This window comes from Thermobia domestica, chromosome 4 (genome assembly GCF_964235325.1).
Source record: "Thermobia domestica chromosome 4, izTheDome1.hap1.1, whole genome shotgun sequence".
Taxonomy (NCBI): Eukaryota; Metazoa; Arthropoda; class Insecta; order Zygentoma; family Lepismatidae; genus Thermobia; species Thermobia domestica.
Window position 1 is genome coordinate 286,940,605 of NC_137457.1, and position 22,556 is coordinate 286,963,160.

At 35.1% G+C, this 22,556-nt stretch overlaps 1 long non-coding RNA gene across 1 annotated transcript in view; it reads right to left on the reverse strand.

The window, feature by feature from the left end:
- Positions 1 to 1,485: 1,485 nt before the first annotated feature.
- LOC145683533 (uncharacterized) overlaps positions 1,486 to 22,556 on the reverse strand; it is a 35,340-nt gene continuing 14,269 nt past the window's right edge. The window contains exons 2-3 of the long non-coding RNA XR_014131138.1: positions 12,955 to 13,108; positions 1,486 to 3,704 (exon numbers count right to left, since the gene is read on the reverse strand). This is a non-coding gene — a long non-coding RNA (uncharacterized LOC145683533). The remainder of the gene's footprint in view (positions 3,705 to 12,954; positions 13,109 to 22,556) is intronic.

The window sequence follows — 22,556 nt, forward strand, 5'->3', positions numbered from 1 at the left end:
TTACTGCGATGTTTGAACAATAAAAGTAAATGTAAAATGGATCATGTAAAATGTGTTATTTCACTACGTCAGGTATTTCGTACTGAAAAGATCAACATCTTCCAACTTAGTCATCATTACTAACTGCGTAGCAAACCAATCCGAGAAAAATGATGAAGAGGATTTATTTTAGAATGGCTTTTCAAAATCTATTGAATAAGCAAGTCAAGAAAAATCAATACAAATTCTTTCTCCTCTTAATTCTTTATAAAGAAAGAAATCTTATTTCATCGTACGCATTCAATAGTAACCAGGAGGCAATGCACAAAGGCTCTGTTTCATAAAAGTTTACGACGCTGTTAGGAAATACCCAGTGTTTAACACCGTTGTCACCTCTTACTACTACAGTATTAATAGCAAATGATCCACCATTTTGCTTCGAAAAATTAATTGATACTGTATGGTAAAAGGACCAGTCATCGTTACTTTAAAGTTAAAAAGATACTCTTTTGTCTCTTCTGTGAGCATTGGAAACTTTCGGAACTCTACAATTGTTGGAAAGACCATTGATCCTTCCTATATATGACCATGTAGTTAGAATTCAAGGTCGAATAGCCGTTGAAGAAAAAATAATACAATTTTAAATCCCTTGTACTGCACCAGTAGTCGCCACATCAAAATCGAAATGTTCCAGTGGTCGTCAGGGTTTTGTCCAGTGTTCGTCACTCACATAACTTGATATAATTTATTCAAAAACTCACTGTTTATCAGTTTAAGGTTAAGAGTAAAGTACTAAGCTTAATAAGTGTACATAACTTTTAGCACATAAGGAAAATAAACAATGTTTTCACAGAATTTTTTAAAGCAATTTCAGAAAGAAAAATGTTAATTCAAAAATTAAGTCTATGATTCTAACGTTAAGAGTGCAATATAAAATAATACGTTTAATAAATATATTTCATCTTAAGCTTAAGAATACATTATAAAATTGTAAGATTAATAACAATATATTACTTTAAGCCCTCAAGAATGAAAATAAAAATGTTTTAGCTACCTATATTGTATTAACCCTACTTGTTGTTATTGCTCATTAACATTTCTTTTGTTACTTCACGATCATGCCAAGGGATGCACGCGAGACAAGATTTGAGGATCCTCCCGAAAAGATGCCGCGCAGATTCTGTCTCGTCTCGAAATCTGTATCTGTTTATATTGGAAAAACTGTCTCGTCTCAAATTTTGTAATGAAAGTTCCGTCTCGTCTCATTTTGTGCTTATCCCTAATCAGGCCCATAGCCAGAAACTTCATTTCGGAGGGAGTTCGATAGGACTTTACGATATCTTGGATATAGATAATCGATATCGTCAAAATATCGAAATATAAACATCAAAATATCGAAAATTTTGATATATCGATCAAATATTTCAATGTCGATATTTTGATATTTGAAAATATCAATTGTTCCATCCAAATATCATACATCCTTAGGGTCCAACTATTGCCACCTTTAAAATTAATGTAAATATTGCTAACTAATATTCTATAATAATTATTTTTAAGGGGGACCAACTCGCTGGCTACATCCCTGATATTGATTCACCACATCGGAGTGTAATCCGGGTGTGAAATCATGACAATCTAAGTGGGGAAGGACTAACTGGAGAGCAAAAGGAATTATACCGCTGGCCACTAGATCACCCATTAATTAGATATGAAATAGATGTTAATTAGATATGAATTACTGTAATTATTCTGCAAACTTCTAACACAGTTTCACTTTATTTTTCCCCCAGCGGGTTTCTAACAAGAAGAATTTTCTCCCGAAAATATTTAGTGGTGGCCCCCAGGATTTAGCACTCTGGGGTGTAACTATCGAGAGAGCAAGATTCACAGTTTTAATAAAGCAGGCGAAACTTGTGTTGATAGTGTTTATCCCGGTGACGACTATTTGTTCCTTTAATATGCAAAGTATGATTCAGTAGCAGGCAGCTGTGGCGAACTCGTACAAGTAAGTAAATTGCGATCCAGTAGTCGTCATACCCATTAACTCATAAAATTGTTCGTAGATTTAAAATCTAGCACAGCGAACGTATTTTAGGGATATTAAATCTAGGGTTCAATCACTCAGATTAATAAAAACTATAATATCGCAATTCATAAGTGACCAAAAACATACCTGATTTGGTTACGTTTTTACACAAATGAACACTCTCCTGAACGTTGCTTCATCACACACTTCGCTTCTTTTCCAAAGAGCATTCCTCCACCTAGAGTTCTACTGTTACACGTCACTTGACATTGTGAGGAAGAGAGTGACAAAGCAAGCAGGGTATTTCTGAACTTTTAATCTCATGTGCTTTTCTTATTTTAAGGACTTTTGTGCATAAACGACGACTACTAGTGCAGCGACGACCACTGGTACTTTTACCCTACTCATTTATTAGAATTTACTTAACTTTAGAAAATAGTAATAGTCAATGGCGTGCCCGATTGGAAGTTTCGGGATTTTGTTGAGCAAAATATTATGAAAACAACATGTACTATATTAATATAGAAACACAAAACTCTTGGCTGTCCTGAAATGATATAAAATTGAGTGCTGGAACCACCTTTGATCAAATTATAAGAACACGTTTAGTGACCGTAATGCGAAATGCAGAAAAGAAAGAAAGCCAAAAACCTCTTACTCCTAAATAAAGATTACTAGAGCTAAGCATTACTTCACCTTTTATAAAATTATTTTTTGTTTTAAGCTGACTTGATACATTACATCATTGAATACTGTATAGAAAATTGTTTTGTGTCTATAACGATTTAATGCATCACACCAATCTCTGACGTTTTAAGTTTTTAGTTACGGTTGCTGCATATTTGAAACCACAAATTGATATTATATCGGTGTAGAAATATTCGTTAACTATTTCTTCTAACACTTTCAATGCATATTATACCATGAAATAATATTTTACCTTTGTTTCACAGATTTCTATTTATTGCATCACCGTCTGTGCTTAATCCGACAGCAAATGAAGCTGAAGAATATCATTATTTTAGAATACTAATTCCATTTTCTAACCTACTGAGTGTCCATGGGGGTTTCTCTTGCAACCAATTCATATGGAAACAGGTTTGAAGAAAATAGAAGCTGAAGGACGTTTCAAAGAATTTAAAAGCAAAATACAATAATTAAAATTAATTTTCTTTCTCGATAGTGTATGCTTAATAATGAAGAATCATTAAAAAAAAAGGCACAAATTACATTTATGAACTGTCCAAACTTTAAATTTCACAAAACCAAGCTTTACACGTATTCGGTCAATAAATATATTTCAGGTCATAATATGCCAGTAAAATATGTATTACAATGCAATAACTCTTTGATTCTTGTTCTATGCGAAATTTCTTGTAGAAGAAAGTTTCAAATTTTCACTTTCCTGTACTGTATTATTTTCTTAGTAAGTCATGTTGCACAGAAATTATCAATGATCTTATCTACATGATATTTGCGCAATTTCAGTTCAATCGTATTATAAAATTCACCTCGAACAATATATTTCTTATGTATATTACATTCATAGTATGAAGATTTTGAGTTCATGCTTCTTGAAATTACTGTTGAGATTTTAACATACAGTTCTATCCTGCTAGATGTTGAGAAAAGTATTATCATGTACATAGAATTTCGCTAAGATATTTATTACAGGATTCGAAAGTATCCTAACATTCTGAAATGAGAAAGAAACATGGTATAAATGTGTGAACAAATATAATAATATTTCACAATATACTGACTAAACAAGTAAAATGATGAATTACAGCTCAATACTCAATCTTTCGAAAAATAATTAATGATCTTAGCAAATAAAGAATTTCTATTAAAAGTTATACGTAAAGTAAATGATTAACATTTACAGAACTAGCTCTGAATGATATGCGTAGGTTAACAAAAGTGATATCCATGGAGAGCCAATAGGAAAAAGGAATATCCATCTTCCAATACATTTTCCTAAATTCTGGAGGAGATCAGTTGAATAATAAAGTTTACAGTTTAAATATGAAGAAAGCTACAGCTTCTTTAAATTCCACACATATATATATATATATATATATATATATATATATATATGAGTACCTTTTCTTTCTTTCGTATCATTTAAGATCAATATTTGGTAACAGCCGTACATCATAAATTTGTATAGTAGTTTCTAGCGGTTGCTTTACATTGTAGTGGATGCTAATTATTTTCTGTGGACAAAAAAGGCATGTAGTAGAGCTTTTTGACTATTTTTATATTTAAGGTCTCTGTGTATGTTCGTTATTTCTTTCTTATTTTCTCGAGCTTATTACCAATACGTGGATAATTTTGTGTATATAAAATGTCTTAATTTGATCGCTTTATATTACTGCTAAATTTGCTGTGGACGTCTCGAAAGTTGTTATCCTTTGCTATTCAGTAAAAGAAATACACATTTGGTATCTTCTTCAACAAAATATTCTGCAAAGAATTCATACTTTTGTCTTTAGAATTACTTTACTCTATAAATGGAGTAGTATTTGATATTATCATCAGTGAATATATACCAATGAGGCAAACTATAAAGTAAACATATAATGATAATACTTTTTAAGGAGTATTATCATAATTCTTTTATCCTATTTTACACATCTGCTAGATCTATAAAAAGAGTTTAAAGTGGAAACGATTGCGAACAATTTATATTTATGTTTACTTTTACATTGTGATTCTCAAGTGGATATGTTTATTAGATGTCAGTAAAATTATATTCATTTGTTAGCTGCAGGAAAGCACATGTGGAAAATAGCAGTAAAGAGAATCCAATACATACCTATTTATATTTTCAAAATTCTCTTAATTAAAACTATACTAATTTCATCACAAACACATTTATGAAAGCAAATTTGCTCAATTTAGCAAATACATGAACATTTCATATTACTTCATACATTACACTCACTTTATTCCAATTATATAATTTTTTCAATTAGATTTATACCTTGAATATTTTTGACAGTAAGTACTAATTGTTTTGAATAAAATATCTTATCCTATGTTTCGTGCAAAGGCTTATTGTTACGTAACAGTATATCAACATGTGGAACATGTAATATAATCACACCGAGTAAACAATCTCTATGTACCGATATATAAACCGAACATCATCATACCGATTTATAAAATAAAAAATAGCTTTGTTGTATAGAAAATAGTTAACAAATGCAAATGGTCATATCTCTTTTTACTGTAGTGACAGCAAATTCAATTTTTCAGGGTTTATATCGACCACACACATAAACAGATAGAACATAGAATGAAAGTATTTTCTTTAAATAAATGTTTGTAACTTTTGTTATAAACCGTAGTTTGGAATTTGTCCCTGTTTAGAAGCAAGAAATTTAAACAAAAGTAATATCTAAGAGTTCGTCAAGTAATATTTTCAGCTGGGTTCCAATATTCTCAACAGATGAATGTCTGGACTTTCTTTTACTTTCCTTTTTTTAAAGAATTTACTGCCATTGTGTAAAATTTAAGATTAATCATAATGAAGATACGTTATGCTCTATCTCAGGTTTATGATCTATTTAAATTAATATACAATAGGCTCTGTCACATTGGTTTTGTCTCTACCATTCCGGAGGTTGATTCGGCACAAGAGTGGCACGTAATTGGTGTTGCAATGATTTCCTTAGTTTCAAGAGCCGAATGACGGATTGGTAAGTATCCAAAGGCCAGATCGTTTCTGTACTATGAGTATTAACGTTGCACTCGAAAATGGTTGATTCTACCACTTTCAGATGAATATAGAGAGGATAGAAATAAAACGCATACTTCTAATTCTAAATCCATTTCAAAATCTGTATTTATTATTGTTTTTTTATTTACGAAGATAAATATTGAAACCAAGAAAGCTAGTATTTTCTTACCAATTACGGTTTTAGTAGAGAGGTAAAGTTGGGATTAAACAATATTCTTGGGATGCTGAATTGACTGAAAAATTCCGATTCTCTTACGTACCCTTTTGTTCTATGATGAACGTTGAAACCTGTAATAGTTTAACTTCTACCATTTCCATTTCTAGTAGTGCGTTAAGAAACGATAATTTTAAGTCCACAGATATATTTCAAAACTAAAATAAACTATCTGTTTCGATCTGATACTATTGAAAAGATTGATGGGTATATCTGTTATGTAGGACCAGCTTGGTATAGCAAAGTTTGGAAATCTAAAAATCAACTTTCGACAGCTGTGTCAATTAAATTTGTTTGTTTCTTAGAATTCGATTTTATTCCTGGCTGCAGATTTGATAAGTAAGGGTCGCTTCCAGTGCAAAGGGTATCTGTAGACGATGAAAGATTCTCAGTTCCCTCTCTCATCGAACTATTGCAGCACTGTTGACTATGCCGCTGTTAGGGGGTAATGACTTATATCCCATTGAACTCCGTATGTCATTGAGTGACAAAAGCTTATTAGCTGTTATATGTTTATAGTGTTTTGATTTTCCAATTCTTATTTTCGGAAATATGATTTGGAAAGCAGGAGGAGGTCTGAGATGCAGGAAAGATAGATAGTATATGTAGATAGATAGAAACTAATAGAAAGATATAGATATTGAATGTGTTTAAAGCTTTATGCCTTTAATGAAACAACAAGGGCTACGGTTGCTTTGGATTACATCCGTAAAAAGAGTAATTCCGAGAAAGAGTAATACGTTTAGCATACAAATAGGCTAAAAGACCAATCCTGTGGGTGAAATTGTGTATGAGTAAATTTAATAGGCGTCAACCTTCACGACCTGTCTTGTGAGGTTTTGGTGCAAAGGGTAACATGTTCGATTAGCGGTAGGAAAGTTTTAAATTTTTATCATGTTATGACATCAAGTTATAACATCATGTTATGACATTATGAAATAAAATATGACGAGATATTTGTGTTGGAATTTACAAGGAATTTTGTCAGTTAAAGTTTTGAAAAAACTCATAATGTGGCATTTTTCACTTGTACTAAAATTTTCCTGAACGGTGAGATTATTTTAGAACGATTTTCTCAAAAACGAGTGAGCCAATTTTGTTCATATTTCATAAATAAATATTCCATTATAATCTGGCAATATGTAATATTTGTCTTTAAAATTCAAAAGAGAGTCTACTTTTGGATTGCATATTTTAAGACGGGTTTTTTTAAAACAGCTAAGGCTATTTTCTTCATATTTTATAAATAAATGATTCAATAATAATCTGATAATATGAGGAAGCACATTTGTCCTTTAAAATATCCACAGTGGGCACTTTATTATTGGTAGTGAGCTTTAGCCAAACGGTTATCAGAATAAACTATTCAGGCAATTTTATGAATATTTTTTAAAATACATGTGTGACTAATAACCCTACATACGAGTTAAATCATATTCATAAATAAATCCACAAAGGGTGGTATTTTGTTGGAGACGAGTTTGGTTCTGGATGTACTTCTCAAACCATCTCAGAAGATTATGTTAATACTTGATTAATAGTCCTATAATGTTGCACAAATCACTTGTTTCGAAAGTATCCGCAGAGGTAGTATTATCTTTTCTTAAGAATGTTCTCAATTACTACTCATGTGATCATATTGATATCTCGTAAACAAATATTTTCTTATAGACTTTTGGCTTAATAAATAGAATGAGTCATTTTTACATGGACAATTCTCAAACGGCAGTTTGCTTTTGGGGCTGAGTTTTCTCTGAATGAAGTTTTTTAGAAAGGGTATTTTTTTTCTTATACTTTATAAATAAATATTTAGTAGTAACAGCAGCTAAACATGATTTAACGTTAAAATAGAACGAGAAAGTTTAGTGTGATAGCCCATACCTTTATGGAGTGTAATTCTGAATAGTAAAAGTTATTTTCATTTCTTGGTGAAGTATTGGATAAACGCTGTAAGAAGAAGTTGTAAATTTAATTATACTAACGTCCAAATGTTTTCTGTCAGTATTTTTCAAACTTTCGGACCTGTCTGGTGCGAAATTGGTTTCGTAGTTACTGTCGTAACAAACCAGACTTCTTTCGTTAGCTCTCTCACTAGATACATTCTTATTTCATTCATTTTTTTCTTAGTTTCTATATTTTTCAGGCGCGTTTGCACTTCGAAAATGTGGGTTGTCAAGTTTTCCTGCCAAAACGTTGACTATCGTTTTCTATCAGAGTATTATATCTGGCATCTGTTGTGGAAGTATTGAAGAAATGAAACAAACATCTTACTCCGTAATAGTACCATAGCCAGTTGTCAAGTTTTTCGTCCATAACACTGAACTCTTAAACTTTGCTTTCTGCCTAACAAAAGTATTGTTCAAAGATTAGTTACGTATTAAACGATAGAGAACATTAAACAGAACCAAGCAATATGCTTGAAAGCATGTTGTCATGTGTATAGTCAAGAATATCGACATATACAACTTTGTGGAGTTGAAACCATGTTCTCCATTGAGAATAAATTTATTGTTTTTATTATGCTGAAACAGATTATATATTTATTTGTTCAGTGAATGTTAAAATATAACTGTGTCAGCTACTAGATTGCATCTATTCCCATATAGCACAAGTACGTCCAAGGGATGTCCGAGACTGAGCCCGCAACGGACGACGGGACATCCCGGGATATCCGAATGTGCTCCCGGGACATCCACAGGATATCCTCGGGAGATCCAGATGTCCGCTAATATCCCGGGATACGGGATATTCAACGGGACCACGAAGGGATGTCTATTTGTTTTCCCTCGGACCTCCTGTCCCATCTGGGACGTCCTGTGGACATCCTATATGTGAATCCTTCAGGACGTCCCATGCAGGACGTCCATGGGATGTCTTCTCATTATCCCGATAATCCCGGGAACCGAATGGGATGATTGGGATCAAAATGGGACATCCCAGGGACGTAGTGTGCTATGTGGGTTGTTGTTTGTCTTATTTTAGCTGTGATAAGCTTACGTCTGGGAATGATAAACACACACACACGCACACACACACACACACACATATATATATATATATATATATATATATATATATATATATATATATATATATTTCTAAGCATTAACTTAAGATTGAAGTTGACCTGTTAAACGTTAAATAAACACAGTGTATATTGATAGTAAAGATTTTATGAAATCAATGCTGAACCTTTTTTTTTTTTTCGCAATCAGGGAACTCACTCATTCCCTTACCAAACATTGCAAGTCTAGTATGTGAGATCCCTATCATGATATTAACTGCTCTCAAACCTAAATCTGGAATATCCACTCAGTAAACATACAAACCAAAATCAAAGATAGATCCTCTGATTGGGTATTCGAAATCCGTAAGCTCATTGTGTAAGTGTTAGAATAACTGTGTGTATTATCACTGACACAGGATTATTTTCCTTGTAAGCTTGTATGAGAGTCGAAAGGTGAACCTATAGTACGAGAATAATATCTTTCCAAGTTTACCAAAACTATCCTGACTGAAAATAGATCAAAGACGGACTCAAAACTTTTTATGTTTTTCCATCGAAACCGACGTATACAGTGTTTCATTCAGAAAAAAATCCGGGGGGCAGACTTAGTATTCCGGGGAACACTGATGGTACTGTTCTATTTATTATTATATGATAGACGTATTATTTTAGTCTCCTCCGTGAGGCACTCTCAGAGCTCTAGGTTGGCAGTGGCCCCCCAAAAACATGTCTGGAAGAAACATTGGACGTATACAAAATTAATCTCATTGACATAAACTTAGTGTTAATTAAAACCCATTCCAATAAGAAAAGCATATTGTTGCGCACTTTCAGGCTTTGTCTATAGTTTATTTAAAAATGGCTTTCTCTGTTATCGAGCCAAAACTAGCAACAAAAAAGTAAACTTTTTTTTTCTGCAAAGAATCGCCGTACCGACCATAAAATAGTCTACAATTAGATAATTTATTAAGGAGTAATTAATTTTGACAAGAGGGGGGTATTTTTGAGAAACCCATGAATTAGCGAGAGCAAGCCAGCATTCCGAAGGTTTCTTTTCTCTTTAATTTTCACTTTTGAAGTGCTTTCAAAAAAACTTTATTCTTGGATTTTGTTTACATCATCAAGAGATTTTTAGACTTTTTGTCGAGTAATGGCCTTGCTTGATGTTAGTGTTTCATAGGACAAGCTCCGAATTGACAGGATATAGAGTTAGTTTAACACTGTTTCATTTTGTTCAATTTATTCAAGAATAATTTTCTATAAATAGGATAAAATGAATTTCATTTCAAATCTAGCTTCATTGTAGCTTCACTTATTGGTTAGACGGTAGACTTAACTTCACTGGCCGTCAACATAATCGTTCTATTCCATTAGTGAATTTTGCAATTTAACAAAAGACGTTTTTTTCGGTATGTCTTCTCCATAGCTTAGGTAGATGGTAATCTGGACGACAATAGCACTGCCTTTGCCATGGCCCATCGATTTATTCAGTTTAAAAAATTTTTGAGATACAACTAAGTTTATAGTCTGCTTTTTTAAGTTCTACAAATAAGGACTATTTTTTCTTTAAAAAATAAAATTGGCTGTTTGGTAATAAAATAATGTTTTTTTTCTATCTACCAAATTTGAAGTAAAACTTTGTTTTTAAAAACATTTTAGTAAGAGACTTGCATAATTTTACTAGGGAATGTATCACCTTGGAAAAATATTCGCAACAACTCTTGTAATTACATTTAACAACAAATAAAATATTGAGTGATGTAAATTAAATGAAAGTTAACGAGTAATAAGTTTATGTTAAACTTTCTTCACTTCATTTGAATGTTTGTTTTACTATTAGCAAATATGCCTATTCCTGAGTATTAACTTTAAGATCCTCATTGCTATGTGGTTAGTATACATGAGTTTTGCTCGGGGGCCCGGATTCTATTTCCGATGGGAGCTCATATGATCGTCATCCCCAATCAAGTTATGTCACGTTTCATATAAACTCACCATTTAAAGGGTCGCTACAACGATATCAAACAGCAACAAATACCGAATGTCAATCTCCTTAAGTTACTCAAACGTTTCCTAAAACGCACTTGAGATCTCAGCAGTAATGTTCAATATAACTAGATTTCTTTACAATTAGAAATAGTTTCCTTTGACTATTCTTACAGTAGTAAAATGATAATCAGTTTAAAAAATAGTTACTAGTTCATGAAGGTGACATTTAAGAAAGTCACAAAATTATAAATAAAGAATTAGATTATATGTGTCATAGAAGCTTTGTTAAACACAAAATAGACTCTGGGGATTGGGCATAACCCTGGCAATTAAATTTGCTGTTACAATATATAAAATTATATTTATTTGCGATCACTAACAGAGAAATAAGGCGCGACTTAAATTATATCTAACAGAAAGTGAATATCTCTAATCAGTATTTAAGTGTGTCTCTCCATAACATAGCCTATTTTATAACGCCCGTCTCGTAAATTCTACAGAATTGTGAACCAAATATTTACATAGAATAGGAACTGATTGACAAGGAAAAAAGTTTTACTGAAGATCAGACAGCTATCGTGTAATACACTCTTATAGTTCATTCTCATTATTCTTGCCTGATACAAATTGGAACAGATCCGTTTTCTATCCTGTATTTCCCGGTAATACATTTTTTCTTCGTTTGTCCAACCTTGAATAATTACTATTTACTTGGTCGTATTTTATCGACACCTAGAATACTTCACCGTCAGTACATATGCCATTTTCTGATAAACGTAGTGCCACAGTGACTTAGTGCTAGAGCGCTTAACTCTGGTTCTAGAGGTCTTTTGTTCTATCTTAGCTCCCAGCAATTGTGTTTTCTCTCTTTGTTGTCTCGGAGACCTCTTCTTTTCTCCTATTTTTCTTTATTTCACCATTGTTTCTTTATCATTACCACCGTTTCCCTAATCCACAGACATAGGAAGTTAGAAAAAGATGCTTACCAGTAACGTGGGAAATATCTCTATTGGCTCAGTCGTCATTGAATATAGGAGTTATTTGGTATCATTTCTTGAAATAAACAAAACATTTTCCAAAATGTATATATTAAGAGAGAGATGACATATGTTATTAGAAACTGAATGAAGTAGATATAGATTCTTTGCAGCGCGTTGTTGGGGTGTTTGGGCAGTCAAAAGTTCGGGCCTTAGAATTTCTAAACTTAACATCACAAAGAAGGAAGGACTCTCTCAAAAAAGGAAAAACTCAGTAGGTTCAAAGTATTTATGAAACCGCACTGGCACGTTATTTCTTGTGCAGCATTCTATAAAGCGTAGAATTACAAATTGAAATTTTTGTACAAATTATTTATTTTATTACTTTGAATTTCTTTGCAAAGATTTATCAAACTGCGATCACTTTTTTTCTTTTCTTTGGTTTCTTCGCACACAAAACAAAGTTTCAATATAATTGTTGTGCTGCTTATAAATTTATTCTTGCGTTACTCTCGCATTATGAAATTCATATATTGTATTTGACGACAGCCTAATACAGCTTGTTAGTATAAATGCAGAAACGACTAATTACATTAAAAACACACCAGAACCAAAACATTTCATACAGGAATTTAAAGTATTTATAATACGTATACCATGAACATGACTTTGTATTTTATGTAATTTACGTAAAATAATCTAGAAAAATCTATAATACATACTTATTATGTCATGTGTGTAGAATTATATTATGCCGTAATTTCTAAAACTTGGACACTTAATAATTTTCTCTTGAATTAAATATATTAGATTTACGTAGTAGAGCTTAGAATTTACTCAATCTAATTCATGCTTTACCTAGAAAATAGCATGTAGAACCACTAAAGCCTATTCTTGTATGCGTAAATGATACAGTGTCAAAAAAACTGAAGAATTTAAAAGACACTCCTTTTATTTGAGCAACACTTAATCGCTAGAGTGGAAAACATAGGAATAGAAAAATATTGAACTTACATGTTTCCTGTGATTAATCTGGTATGTGATCAGTGAATACGTGTCCTGTACTTACAATACAGGAAGAATGGTCTCACCAGTAAAAAGTAGAATACTTCAGCAATACTCATGACGCTCGCGCCCACAAACAGCCCAAATACTCCTCCAGCAGAAACTAGAAAATGAGATTATTTCATTTAATACTAAAATAGTTAATTATTATAGAAATCATTTTTTCAATAAAAAAAAAATTAACTAACATCTTCTACAAATACAGTGGAGTCCCGGTAATCCGAACATCCTGTTAATCAGAACAAGTCCCAAGAGGAATATTTTATTTTATTTTATTTACTTTTTGTGGCGAAAATAGGGATGCGCACGACACAATATTTGTGGCTGTCTCATCTCGAAAATGTGCTGTAAAAGTGATGTCTCGACTCGAAAAATGTATATTTTTCTATTGGAAGAGCCGTGTCTCGACTCGAATGTTGTCAGGAAAATCCTGTCTCGACTCGTCTCGTGAGCATCCCTAGGCGAAAATACGCAGTTTTAGTAAATAAATAACTAAAAGGATGAAAATGGGTGCATGTTTTCGTTGAAAACAAAGTAAACTTTCGTTACATGCATTTTTCCTTTAATATTATACCTGTACGTGGGAAACTAACGGCATCAAGTTTTTCCAACATTTTTTACATTTTTCCAGTACAGTACATATACTGTAGTCGGAAAACGTGTTTTGAAATACTATACGCTATGGATTACAACACAATAGACCCGTTCACCCGCTTCAAACTGCGATTTTACTCTTATTCCGGCTAATCCAAACAATCATGTAATAGGAAGGGCTCGGTCCCAATTAGGTCGGATTAGCGAGACTCCCCTGTATTTGCGAATGGCGTTTGTAGTTGTAAAGTAGTGACAAAAGTCTTAATAAACTTTTAGCTGTGCTGTCTTCACACACTGACAAAGTTTCGCATTACTTTGTGAAGAAAATGGCCACATAGTCTGTAAATAATATTTTATCAAAAATAATTCATTTATCTTTATATATTCGAAGTGACTGAACAGTACTGCAATAGTACTGTAATAGGAGGGAACAGTACTGAGGCATTTCTTTTCAATAGTTTTGTTCAATAATGAGTCTTAAATTAAATTAGGAGCAAACGGCTTAAAACTAGGCTAACCTCTTCTAGGGAGTTTCTTAGAGCGACAATGATACTGCTCAGCACTGAACCATGAAACTATATTCTGAATAGCAAAGCTAACATAGATTAAAACTTATACATATGATACATATTATCAGATCGTATCAGGTCTTTTTAAGTCATAAAATTCATATACGTATCAGCTGCAATGCTACTGCATTTGTATCTAAATGTTGTTTCACAGATTTATGAAGCAATATATGGACCTTTTGTATCGGAAACTCGAATGGCAAACTTTTGTAACTATCATCTTATATCAATTAGCAATAGAATAAAAACATAAAAGTTGATAGAATTATTTCGGATAGATCTGAAAATAACAACATTGAATTAGTGTTACAGTACCGTCATACACAGCAAGAAACAACTTGCCTCAGCACTAAATGGTTCGGATGTAAAGCCAGCTGTTAGTTCTTACAAAAATATGAAACATAGACAAAAAGCTCAAAGAAGTCTTGACCTTCGAATAATTATAATCTTTTTTATCATGATATCTATCTATGACATTCCACTATTTCTATTTAAGCCAATGGACTGTTTCTCGAAGACATCTCAACATGCCCCTTCCATAGAAGTAACGGGGCGATATTAGGACTCAGTTCAGAAATTGTATTATATTTTGTGCCGCATGGAATAATTTTGAATTATTCAATTACATAGGATGGATAAAAAGTACTAGCAACCCTGCCGGCGCGCGCCATCTAGGTGACGGAGAACCGCGAGGTGGCAGCGCCTGCGGAAGGAATGTCAGTTAAGGAACTGAAGTGAGTGGGAATGTTGTAGTGTCAGTTAGTCAACGAAGGCAGTGGAGTAAAATTGGTATCGCGAGTGGACGTGCTCTAAACGATGTAACAGCGCTCGTGGATCAAAATTGAAGTAGCACGTGGTCGTAGTGAATGAGAATGTTATCAGGGACTGTGCGAAGCCTGTGGTGATGCAGTGTTGCGATACCGCACCGTGGCGCGATGAGTTAAAGTGTTTCGTGAAGGCAGGGAGAACATAGAAGACCGCCAACATTCTTGGCGCCTTCCAATAGACAACACGGAAGACACCCAACATTCTGGACGCACTCCAATAGACAACACGAAGATTTAGCTTCTTGCATCCTTGCTGGATGTAGACAGACGAGGGACTGCGCGTGAGTTATCGACAGAGGTTGGGGTTTGCAATAAAATTGTGCTGCACATTCTGCACGACATCCTTAGTTTCCACAAAATTGCAGCATGTTAGGTACCACATGACATTACCGAGATGCAGAAATGGCATCACAATGCATTGGCACAGGAGATGCTTGCCCGCCACCATAGACAGGGTAACAACTTCTTAAGCAGGATCGTCACCAATGATGAAACCTGGGTTCAAAAGTACGAACCATACTTGAAGCGCCAATCCAACAAATGGAAGCACCCCGCTTCCCCTCGACCAAAGACTGTTCGCTCTGATCAGGAAGGATTGAAGGTGATGTTGATTATGGTATATGATGTTTAAGGGGTTATCCTGCACCATGTTGTACCAGAAGGGCAGACTGTGAATGCGCCATATTACTGCAGTTTTTTGCAACATTATCTGCGTCACGCACTTTGGAGAAAGCGCCCGGATCCTTTGGTGCGGACGCCCATCAACTTGCATGACAATGCACTCTGTCACACATCCAATGTTGTGACGAATCTTATACGTGCCTGGCAATGGGAGATTCTGGATCATCCACCGTATTCGCCGGATATGTCTCCCTGTGATTACGACCTTATTGCCAAGATGAAGAAACCCCTTCTCAGACAACGATACAACACCAGTAAGCCATTCTCATTGCTGTAGGGCGGTCGCTGCGAGACATCACCAAAAAAAGAAAATACTAACGGAGTACGGCGCCTTCCAAACCTTAGTAATCGTCTCCCTAGTCTAACAAGCATAATCGTGGGACGTTGTACTCAAAGATATCATTTCATTTTTACAACCGGAGATATACCAGGTGACCCGGATACACCCGGTGACCTAAACAGATCCGACGACCCAGAAGCAGCCGATATATCAGTTTTCTGCATTATTGGGAATTTTTAGTTGTTTAATGATGTCCATTGCTTCAGATCGAACATACATTCGTTTCTTTCTCGCTGTGACGTCAAAAAAAATTACAAAATTTTGAGTATTTGAAATATAATTTCTCACTTATTTGTTTTCTCATATGTGGTTTCTAAACATAATGTCCTATATACAAGGTGTAACTTCTCGTTGTTTACGACTTAGGAGGTGATTCTAGACATGGAAATAAGGAAAAGTGTCTATGTAACACAAAGTCGAGTATCGTATCTAACCAGAGTTATGGGCAGCCGAAAATATTAAGAAATGATTGTCCACTTGGAATTGGGGCAAAAAGAAGAGTCATACAACTTCAGCAACAGGCGGCACACAACAAACAATATACAGAGAATCCAAAATTGCAGTAATCGGTTGTGTACACTGAGGGCGGAAGGAATTCTCCAAAGGGAGAGAGGGATTTCCAGCAATTTTCTAAAGGATACATTGACCAAAATAGGGGAAGTGTACGGCTTGGCTGCAATACGTACGGCATGCTGTGATAGATGTTGATAGAGTAAGTCGACTCAAGATGGCGGACTAATCATAATGTGCGGGATTTCATAGCCGCATGCAGAGAAAAGTACATGTGTACATGGAGCATGTAATTAACCACATTCGCAGTGATGGCATTACAAATATTGCACACTATGGTGTGTTGATTACAATAGCAAGAATATTATCAGTTGGGTAAAAAAAATCATTTTCCCAGTCGTTTCTCCGGCATTCGATATCTTGCGGCGGCCACCCTGACCAGGGATTTGCAATGTTTTTCATCAGTCACACTAGGGAATGCCAGGACGATACCTTTCCTGCATTCCGCCTCCTTCACTGGCCCGGCACTACCAAAGTTGCTGCAATTTCATAAACAGCGTGTAAATAAATGAGAGCGACCTACCATCAACTTTCATAGCCGATTTGTAGTTGAATAAGGAGGCATGTACATAATGTCAGCTAACTTCATCAGATATAAGACGTACATGCTTGAGGGAACACCATCATTTTCAATGCACGAGGTATTCATACATTTCGGGGGGAAGATGACAGAGTGTAACCAACCTACATGCAAGTCTCCTGTAGATGAGCACCAAAAAGAAAAAAAGAAATAGCAGTGCTTTTTTTCTCATTTGTATCAAGCACACAACAGTTTGTCGGCAATCCGCTGTAGGTCTTAATAAGCTAGTTTTGTGTGACGCTTCCAGTGCTTTACTTTATAGTCAGTGTTTATACGGTAGACTGCAAATTACATCAAATTACGTTCCTGAGTTAAAGTGGGCAGTTGTGGAACGTGTGATTCGGAAGAATGCAGCAACTGGAAGACAGTGCTCTGGTGTTAACTGAGGTAGTTATTTGTATGTAATATCATGTTGTTGCCAGGATCGCACATTTCTCACTATCCGAGCTGGCTGATGTGCATCTCATGTATGGGGAGCCCTGGTATAATAGCCAAAAGGCGAGGCTGTTGTATAGTGATAGGTACTCTAATCGACGAGTACCGTCACATGTATTTTTTCAACGGCTCGGTATTCGTCTTCGAGAAACAGGATCTCTAAGAACGCAAGTGGAAGAATTCAAGATATGCAAACTGTTAGTTTGAAGAGGAAGTTGTTGCAGCGATTCAGGCCCGTCGTCAATCCAGCACACACAGTATACCCCAGCCACTACACGACAGTCATATCAGTGTGTGGTGCGTCCTCCATGACGAAGCTATGCACTATTGAACATTGAGCGTTGCCATATTGAGTGAATTATTGTTCTGTTCTCGGAAGAATTACGTTTCAGCTGCTAATCATATAATTGACTCATTCTGATCTAGAGGGAGAGTAGATCTCGAAATTACCTACATCATCTATAGAATGCGTAAGCATATTGTTGGCATGAAATCTACCAGATGACAAACAATCCTGCAGATCAATCGGAAAAATATTATACTAGGTTAGTGTACGGAGTTAAGATCCACAGTCCACATGACGTTCCTGTCACCAAAACAACTGACAATTGCTTTATTTTTATATATGAAAATACCAAACCTCACCTAGCAATTGTAGTAGATATTATGCTGTGGTAGTGGACATTGAAACAATGGTATGTCCAGCGTCCAGTCTCAGACCTATATCTCAATGGACACTTGTAAAACACAATTGCCAAATGTATTGCTGCTAGACCATCATAACTTATAATTTTGGAACAGTTGGAAATGGTTTGTACTGGAGAAGTCGGTAAACGTTCCACAGCCTAAAATAGACAACGTGATCAAATCCATGCCAAACATATGTTTCGTTCCGGGATACCATACACCTTATTAGAGGTATATTTTGTTGTGTGAATGTCAATTTCTGTCACGTCTTCTTAAGTGTGTTTCACATTATAATACATAAACTACTCTTAGAATTCATTTGTGTTGACCGCCCAACATAACTGATCAATGCAACCAAATTTATCATCAATTTCAATTTTCTTGGATTGTCTTTGTGTTTTCTGACGTCTTCCCCTGATTGCTTTCACCAGTACATATTATGTGGGATATTATAGAGAAGGATAGAGAAGGAAGGGCAAAAGAGACTATAGTTGATAAATTGTATTGAAACTATAAGATCCTATGTCAAGACGAATCGTAGTGTACGTTGATTGAAATACGTAGTGTACGGAAGCTTCTCAGTTTCAGGAAAGACTGACGTTGTATTCGTGATGGTATAAGTCTATGATGATTATAAATACGATATATTACTTTATATTATGTGGATTGGGTCAAGGGGTCAATTAGGTCAACATTTACTTTTAACCAGTTAAGAGGTTTTTGATATGTTGAGACATCATGCGGTGGGCGAGGAACAAAAGGTGTTTCATGTGTGAATTCCCGCAGGATCCCAGTTGTCAATTAATGTATTACAAAGTTTCAGGTTGTGTTGGCGTGAATCTGTACGCTTTTACAATTAGAGTGCATGAAACAGAACCAACGTAAATACTAGAACAACGATTGTGGACTTGTAAGTTGAAAAGAAATGCAACAACTTGAGTGGTTGAAAATACGAGTCAGGGCAACTTCCATAGAAAAATAAATCATAAAATGGTATGTTTTCTCTTGTAGGCTTAAGAACTAATCTTGTTGCTTAGCGATAACATTTTTCAAAAGTAAATTGTTGAAATTATCTAATTAAATTCAATATTTCGCTCGTAACGAAAGTTTATTTTCTACTTCTCTAGAATTAATTATCGCAGTAGTATGGGCTGCACTTTGCCTCACTTTTTGGCCCCTGGGTCCCTGCCTCAGGACCCATGGTCCCTGGCCCAGGGTCAATGACCTAGGGGTACCTAGGACCACCCCCTAAAATTTGGCAGGGGTACATAGGACCACCCCCCAGGACCCATGGTCCCTGGCCCGTGTCAATGACCTAGGGGTACTTAGGACCACCCCTCTAGATTTTGGCAGGGGTACATAGGACCACCCCTTAAATTTTGGAAATTGCCAAATCTAAAAATTGGGTGTGGTAGCCTAGGACCACAGTATGTACCTCTATCAGTATTGGGTGTCTATGTCGTTCCCTTTTATGAGTAAAAAATTGCCAAAAATTCAAATTTCGGGGTTTTTTGACCTAATTTATTCCCTTTGATGAGGTATTATTATCCTATATGGTTATATGGGCATATACAGGGATTCATTCCCTTTTATAAGACATGGGTATATTAATGCACCCCTTGAAATTTTTGGGAGGTGTACCTTGGCCCACCCCTTCAATTTTTGGAAATTGCCCAATTTAAACATTGGGTATTATAGTACAGGACCCTAATATGTATTATGATAAATTTTGGTGGTCCACCTCGTTCCCTTCTAGGGGTACAAAATTGCCAAAATATAAACGTAAGCAATACGTAGTACCACGTGTTTGGTTTTTGGTCGATTTTATCCCCTTTGATGAGGTTATTATCCTATATATATAGTTATATGGTCATGTATAGGGGTCCATTACCTTTCATAAGATATGGGTATATTTGTGCACTCCTTTAAAAATTTGGGAGGGGTACTTTTGGCCCACCCCTTAAATTTTGGAAATTGCTCATTTTATATATTTGGTATTATAGTATGGGACCCTAACATGTATTATAATAAATTTGGGTGGTCCACTTCAGTGGCGGCGTAAGGCAAACTGGGGCCCGGGGCCAGTGAAGTAGACCGGTGCCCCTTTTCTAACAATCATGATTTATATACTTCTATTTTTGACATTCATTTACATAATCATTTTTTTTCTGTTTACTCCTCCCTCTTTCCCGTTGGTGTGTGTGTTTAGATCATTTTAATCTGATATATAATAAACAAGTGGGGTGACATTCAGAATCCCTGTCTATTTTTTTAATACTTAGAACCAGTGATGAGCAAATGCAAGACCAAGTCTTGGTCTTCCACAAGAGGTCTTGGTCTTGGTCTTGCACTGGAATCCTCGGTCTTGGTCTTGGTCTTGCACACCCAGTCTTGGTCTTGCTTGCAAGAGTCTTGCAAGTCTTGCTTTTAATAAATCTATGCTTTTCATAAGTAAATTTTACTCTGAACATAAGGGATAATAAATTCTACATTGCGTCAATAGTGAGGGAAATACAATGTATGTTTCTAAATGTGATATATTTTACCTTCGTGTAAGTGTGATGATACTGTACAACATAGGCAATGACCTTTACTTTTTTTTTCTATGGGTGATCACGCTTCACTACTTATAAGATAAATAACAACATTTCGTAATATTTTTATATGTTTAACAGATCCAATACTCAACTGGTTCCCAAACTGGAGAGGCTACCCCTGACAGTGAGACGCATGAAAGAACACCAAAACGGCACAGATTACTGAAATATCATAAATTGCAAAATTATTTTTACACTCTAAAGGCGTCAAATTGTTTCCTTTCCAACCACGATTAGCTCATCTTTGTATTGAACAAACTCCCAATTAAATATTGAAATTTTGTTTTAGTGATTCTAATATGTACTGTATGGGGCAGAAACAAGGACATTATGCAAAAACGATGAAACAATTAGACTTTCGAAATGTGGGCATGGAGAAAAAAGGAGAGAATCAACTGGGTCGAACGGAAAACAAGTGTGAAAGTTTTAGAAATAGTTAGCAGTATTGGAGAAAAGAAGAATTTTAGATGTAATTAAAAAGAGGACATTGGCTGAGGAGGAACTGTATTATGAGGGACGTGCTAGAGGGAGGGGGCGAAGGAGACTGTAGTTGAAGAAAGATATTAAAACAGAAAATTGCTATGTCAAGACGAAGAGAGTAGCTGAGTACCACAGTCATCGAAGCTTCTCAGCTGCAGCAAGTGACCTGCCAATAATGGCAGAATAGCTATTATTATGACGATGATGATATGTTTTGCAATATTGACCAAAAAAGAGAGATAAAATAAAAATAATAATAATAATAATTTAGAATATGAAAGGAAATTAAATTTGTGTGTTTTACGTCCCACGCTTATGCCGGCTAGGCTAAAGGAGACGGTGATGATGAAAAATGAATGAAAATGGTGGAAAGAAGAAAGTGGGAGGAAACGGGAGAACCCCGAGGAAACCCACGCACACGGTTTGTCCACCACAAAGTTTACTTGGCGGGAGCTGGGATCGAACGCTGGACCCCAAGCACCAGAGGTGAACGCTCTACCACTAAGCCACCGCGGCCCCAATATTCTAGAATAATTTGAGTGAAAACTGAAAACGACTCAACTGTCTATGTCTTTCGTGTAAACTCAATTTGTATAAATACTTTTGACCTACATTAGAAATACATAATAACGGCATCAAATTTCAAGTTATTTGAAATAAGTACGAAATCAATCTCAGTTGTGAATATAGATTATTTATTGTTGTATAATGTTATATCGTTGAATCCTAGATATACCGTATACCTAAGGAGCCTATAAGTTATATTATAAACAATTATTCAACGTATAAGCATCCACCTACGAAATCAAACTTGCGGTCACATGCGGACATTGCAAGTTCTTGTCAATGTCACGAAAATGTTATTTCAATATTACTTTCATGAGCACATATTAAAAATTTCCAACGGATGCTTGAGCCTCAGAGCCAAGGCCATACCCATGTAGTCGGCACCTATGGTGTACGGAATTGCCGATGTTCAATACTACATTTCTTTAGTTTTGGAAGAAGAACACCACTAATATGTTGAACCGTTGAAATGAAATGAAATATATACTTTAACGTCCAACGATTATTACACTGAAGCTAAGGGAAACAGTGATGATGAGAAATGGTGGAATGAAGAAAGTACGAGGAAACGGGAAAACCCACGCACAGGGTGTTTGTTCACCAAAAAAGTTCACATAGCGCAAG